The following is a 6,626-nucleotide window of genomic DNA, read 5'->3' on the forward strand; positions in this document are numbered from 1 at the left end:
GCTGCTGTGCGTCCTAGGCAGCCCAGGAGCTCGGAGCGCTTCGGTGGCTGCTACCTGTCTGTCCCGGGGGCTTAGCGCGGAGAGCGGCACCCGGGCCCTTGCGCACCAAGGGAGACAGCTCCGAGGGCCGCACGTACAAGCACCCCGGCACCCTGGCAGGCGTGCTCAGACGTATTCCGACCCGCAGCCACGGACACTGAGACACGCCCGTCCAGCTCACCGACAGGAACGCGCGCACACCGCCCTGAGAGCGGCAGACCGGCACGGAGACTCGGCCAGGGGCGCACATCCCGAGGAGAGTAAGCAGAATGGACCCCTGAATGGGAGAGTTGCGGGACGCCACAGACATGCAGGCACTCCAACAACCCCCTCCCTAGAGCGTTTATCAATGAAGTCCCCACTGCTCCTTTCACCCCCTCCCCGCCCCCGCAGGCACCCAGCATGTTTCTTTTCAAACATTCCTCAAGAACACAGGAGGTGACTTCAACAGCAGCCCTTTGCCTCAGCACGCCTGCTGTCCGGTGCTCTGGGTGCCCTGTTGGGTCCTTTGCACCCACGGAGACCTAAGGATCAATTTGAGTGTCATTAGAAAGGAGGGTCTTCCTGTATGGGTTTGGACGTGGAAGGAGGCAGTGGTGTGCTTTAGCTGTTAATTCGAGGGAGTGTGACATCATCCCTGGCTATCTGTTGGCATGAAAATATATTGGAAATGCCTGTATGTCTTTAGTAATCCCATTGCAACGTAAGCAAAACAAAACAAATGAACAAACAAAACATTTTTTTGTTTTGCTCCATAGTTTGTTCATCTGTCTGGCTGAACCACGTGTAATCGCCAGCGTTTGGGTGTTTTTGACTTACAAAATGGCAACTTCCTCTGGTTCCATCTATTTAGATGAAGAATATCTTAAAACTGCAGAAAGCAAAAGATAATTAGTTACTCCCTGTAGTAGTAGTAATCATAATAAAGCAGACCATTCTTAAAACCAAAGTCTTTGTTCATCCACAAAATACTTTTCTTTGGCATCTGGCATATGACTTGACTTTTAAGGAAAGAAAAAAAAAAGCCTAGTGGTTGATTTCAAATGTATCAGTAGCCTCTTTGAAAAACTGAAAGTATTTCAAGCAGTGTATTCAAACATACTTTGCAGATTACATAATAATGTAACAATGGATAACATTTATGGAATATTTTCCTATGCACTATTCATACATCATTTCATTCCATCTTTCCTGTAATTGGATGGAGCGGTACTTTAAAACCCAATGCACACCTGTGAGTTAAAGTGGGGAAATAGTTTGCCCAGGAGCACACAGCCAGAGGCTGGATTTGAATCCATGTCTGTGTGGTTCAGCATCCATCCTTAAATCTTGTTACGGTGCTGCACCATTGCTAGGCGGAAAGGGATGGAGGATCGGGAGGACGCACTGCAGCTTCTTGGAAATGGTCAGGCTACGGATCCACCAGCCTTGGGACTCTCTAACTCCCTTTCCTTTGAAAACTCATACAGAGAAAACATAATTTCACTTATCTCTTTGGGGAGGGGAAAAGTAACCTTTTCCCCCTATTGCTCTTGGGTTGTGTGAAAACCAACCGGTCTAATAATAAATGTGAAAGTGCCCTGTGCACACAGATGCCACACCAACACGGGCTATAAATAACATCTGCATAAATGACTTCTGTCGCATATGTATACGGTTATCCTCTTCTACCAGACAACAGATGACTTTAGGACAAAGGTAACTGAAAGAAAGCGCAGAGACAAAACTCAACTTGCATGTCTCTTGGAACATCCTTGACTAGCAGAAGCTATTTTTGCAAGACAGCTGCCTTAAAACACACACACACACACACACACACACACACTTCCCATACAAGCCACAGATATTAATTAAGGATCCATTATGTTACATCACATGGTTTTCAAAACATACCCACCCATATTTGTGTTTTCCCAAACTGGCTCTGGTCTGATGCATTTTAGGAAGAGGCAGCGTCTGTTATGCAACCTGTTTCTTTAAATACACCTCTACCCCGAATTGTGGAACTAAGCCATTTAAAACCTCCTTCCTGTTTGTGAAACTATGGAATAAATAAGCATAATGTTTAACTTTCACAGACAAAAAACGGAACAAAGAAAACCCCTTTAGGACAAACACTAATTGATGATGCAGATACATGCATAAATCATTAAAAATTTTAGCTTAGAATATTTAGGGGAAATAATCTTTTTAAATTGCTACTAACATTAAATCAAGAAGGGGCAACTGCTTATGTCAGCTAAGAATTTCCAATCCTTTACCCACCAGCCTTGCCATATGTATCCCCCCACCCGGCCCCCCCTCCCTTCCCTGCTCTCTTTCTCTCCAGATCACCAGGCTGGTAGGAATGTCAAGCTGTCTTCTTGCCAAGAGTTTTTTCTCTTGACCTCTTTTTAAAAATCATAGATGGGGTTAGATAAGGTTAGAATTGAAAGGTGCTTCATAGATCCTTTAGTTCATTTTTAGTTTGCAAATGAGGAAACTGAAGTGCAGAATGGAGACATGTTACAGTAGGGCAAAACTAGAGTCGGGGTCTGCCTGCTGGCTTGGCATGCCATCCAGGGGCCAGCACTGCCCTTTCATTTCCAAGTGGAGGAGTGTGATAGGTACAGCGCATTGTGCTCATGGCCCGAGAGAGTTAATACTTCAGTGGAGTTGGAAAGAACTTAGTAGACTAAATGCACCTTTATCTGATGTAAGAAAAAGTAGAGTCTTTTATGGTGATTGATAGTGTCTAATTGCATATTTTGACAATCCCTTAAGACACTGATTTGTCACTTCCTGCCTGCTAAACAGGAAAACATTCACACACACCTACAGACACACACACAGACACATTTTGATTTACTAATGAATTTTTGAACAGAACTGAAGCTTTATGGGTCTTGGTTTAGACAAGATTTCTAACATCTTTATGATTCTTTGAGCAGAGAAACACTGTAGATCTCTTCCTAAATGATTGTTTTAAATGTCTTTCATTTTTCCTGCCTACAGTGTTAACTCCTTAAATTTGCATTAACTGAAATTAAATGCTTGTCTAGTGCTTAGTACAAAGGTTTGGAAAAGGAATAGCTATTATCATTACCTTATCTTTAAATTACAAATATAGAGACCAGATTTGTCTGATCTGCTCATCTGTGTGGGTGGGCCCTTTGGGCATGGATAGCGAGTGGTTTATTTTTATTTTGAATTGTACGAAACAATCAAGTAAAGGAATGCAACACAGATCCTGAGAGGGATGAATCGTGGTGGACGTTGTTACTGGCTGTGTTACATGGCTGGGTGAAATCGAATGCTTTTTAAAGGATGCATCTCACAGTCTAGCCAATTCCTTACACAATGCATGCACCCAAATCCCTACAGTGCCATCTCTCGGGAGGGCAAGCTGACCAGTCCCTTCAATGTGGATTTATTTCTGTCAACCTCTATCACAGACCTTACGTCTGCCCCCTTGAGGACGCTCAGAACAAGTTTCTTCTTGTCTTCTCTAAGTATATCTTTATGTTGGGGGCAGATTCCCTAAGATTTGCCTGGCTCTTCTTATTTAGGTTCAGTATGTATGTAGCTTAGTAGTTAAGCGTTGGGCTGCTAACCGGGAGAGTCAGCAGTTTGAAACCACCAGCTGCTCTGAGGGAGAAAGATGGATTCTCATAAAGAGTTACAGTCTCAGGGACTCGCTGGAGGGGTTCTGCCCCACCCCATATGGTGGACTTTGATTTGATGGCACTGTTTTGAATTTGGTTTAAGTACATAGCTAGAACATGGTGAACATCAGGACAGAAATCTTCTGTATCTGCTTGGGTCAATGTCTAAACTTAACATCAATACCTGGAACGATCCTAGAACATGTCATCAAGCAATCCGTTTGCAATCACCTTGGCAACCAATAAAGTAGAACAGAGCAACCAACAAAGCGTTTCAAACAACTGATTATACCAGATGAATTTAATTTCCGGCCAGGCTAGGGTTTTATAAGAGACACGCTAATAAATTCTCCACATCTCAGAGGGACTGAGCAAAGGGAGAGGGCATCGAATTAAAGCAGGGAGACTTCACTTGGCTGTTCAAAGGATGAGTTGGCTTGGAGAAATCAATCATCCAGAGTGACTAAACTCCAGTAGGCTGTTAAGTCTTCTTCTCATGGGCGTGTTATCAGGAGAGTCCAGTCCCTCTAAAAGGACATTCTGCTTGGTAAGGTCAGTGAAAAAGAGGAAGACCTTGACCATGGTGGATTGGCACAGTGGCTACAATAGCGGGTTCAAACAGAACAACAAATGCCACGGTGGGACAGGTCTGGGTATTGTCTCCATCTGGTGTCCACAGGGTTGCTATGAGCTGGAGCCCACTTGACCACATCCACCACAGCGACAAACTCTAGTAGCTTTTCTCAGGTAGGCTTCTGCCAAAGGAATTAAAACACAATTCAAGCTGTTTGAGTGACTACTTTTACCAATTCTTCCAAATATGATAAAATCTTGGTGGGCCCAATGGCCTTCTAGGGACAGAAGAACAAAGTTAAACCATTACGTAAAGTAGGTAGCTCAAGTCATAGTCTGTAGTCAGCTTGTTGAAACCTAGAGGAACTTCGTAGAGTTGGGGGGTGGGGGATGGGCATGAATGTTTTTCAATGGAGATGACCGAAGTAGTTTGCTCTAGAGGACAGAACATAGGTAGGTGATTAGGAGACCTAGGTTCTAATCCCACAACAGCTATCACGTGCCAGGTCACCTTCAACAAGAGGACTTTGGTGGTTTCGTGACAGAATTCTCACCTTCCCTGTGGGAGACCTGGGTTTACTCCTGGTCAATGTGTCTCCTGGGCGGAGTAGGTTATACATTGTGCACAACATAGGTTCCGCATTTGCATCCACCAACCGCCCCTCAGGAGAAAGATGAGTCTGTCCGTTCCCATAAAAGTTTACTATCAGGGAAACCCTAGGGCATAGTTTTCCTCTTTCCTATGGGGCTGCTATGAGTCGATTCAGTTTGATGGCAGGGGGTGACGGGTGGTGTGACATCTTTTAGGCAGCAACCACTCCTCTGCCAATGGAGGCTTCCATTTTGCCAGGAGGCTGAACAAGTTTCAACCGAGATTCCAGACTAAGACCAACAAGGAGAAAAGCCTAGTGAAGAAATGTAAGAGCTCCCAACAAAAGTATTTAATAATAAAAAAAAACACATTAGCTAATAAAAAATCTACTGTGTTAGTCTGGGTTGACTAGAGACACAAATTCATAAATACACATATGTATGTAAGAGTAAGGGAGAGATCTATATACTAGAGGAATTGAACATTGAGAAAACATCCAACCCAGTCCGGTCCAAGGCCATAATTCTGATATCAGCCCATATGTCCGATACCAATCTATAAATTCCTCTTCAGGCTCATGAAACACATGCAATGAAGCTAAATGCAGGATGATCACAAGCCAGTGGGTAGAAAGTCTTTCGGTCCAGTGTCATTGTAAGCATCTCAGTGCCTGCAGGGGTCTCTCTGGGTCTTCTCCAGCTTCCGAGGTCTGGTTGCGTCCATGTGGCTTGTCTTCTGCAATGTCTCCCAGGGAGTAGCAGAGAGAGAGAGGTGTACCAAGGAGGAAATGCCAGATTTCCCAGAATTCTCAGGAGAAGGCCATGCCCACACAGAAGTCTGTTTGGTTATCTCCAGATTGACAGCCGAGGCTCTACCCCTACACTCTTAATCCTTAAATTGACATCAGATTAGGTGACTACCACACAATGGTTAGTCCTGGGGGTTGTCACAAACAATGGTGGGGGGCCAGGGGCCAGGCAGTGTGCAGTTCCGTTTGCACAGCAGCCACCACTTTAAATTTGTTACCTTCTTCCTTTGGTCCTCACTCCCATTCATGCCTGAGGTGACATTTGAGGCTCCTGCTATTCTCAACAGTACCACCCTGTCCTAGGAAGGAAGCAGATGGAGGGCCATCGAGGAGATGAGTTCCTGACTCTGAAGAGCTGCTGTTGAGTTGGGAAGCAACACTGTCAACATCCTACCAAGGAACTTGGCGGCGATCCCCAAACCAGCTGCCATCTTTCAGCTGTTCACGTTCCACTCCTGTGACTTCTGCCTGAATACCAGCGATGCTACCATTTACTTGACGTTGACTTGCTTCTAAGACTCAAATGCATTCGTTGTGGGAGAGGATTTTGTATCCCTGCCATCACCACTGGCATGGAGCACTGGCATCATTTGCCATAAATAGAAGGCTCCCTTGAAAACCAAACCATGATAATGCATTCTAACTAGATTTTGCGGCCCTCCCCAGTCCTCAGCCGGAGGCCTGCTTTCTTTTCAGTGCACAAGTGACGGGCAGCAAGTGTGTGGGAGATGTGATGGATATTCTAGCATCTCAAGAGAGTTTCTCCATCCATTTGGAAATGTTGGAAGACCACCGACGAGGCATCCCTCCTAAGGACACTTTTATTTGAAGCAATGTTACTAAATGATTTTAAGTGACTTCTTGGTCTGCTTACTGCCAACTCACATAGCCCTGACTTATGCCACAGGACACATTACTGTGAGAGACAGAGTATGGCTTTGGAGCTAGGTAGACCTGGATTCTTTCCAAT

Source organism: Echinops telfairi, unplaced genomic scaffold (genome assembly GCF_000313985.2).
Source record: "Echinops telfairi isolate 266 unplaced genomic scaffold, ASM31398v2 ScPeMD7_7469;HRSCAF=8507_0, whole genome shotgun sequence".
NCBI lineage: Eukaryota > Metazoa > Chordata > Mammalia > Afrosoricida > Tenrecidae > Echinops > Echinops telfairi.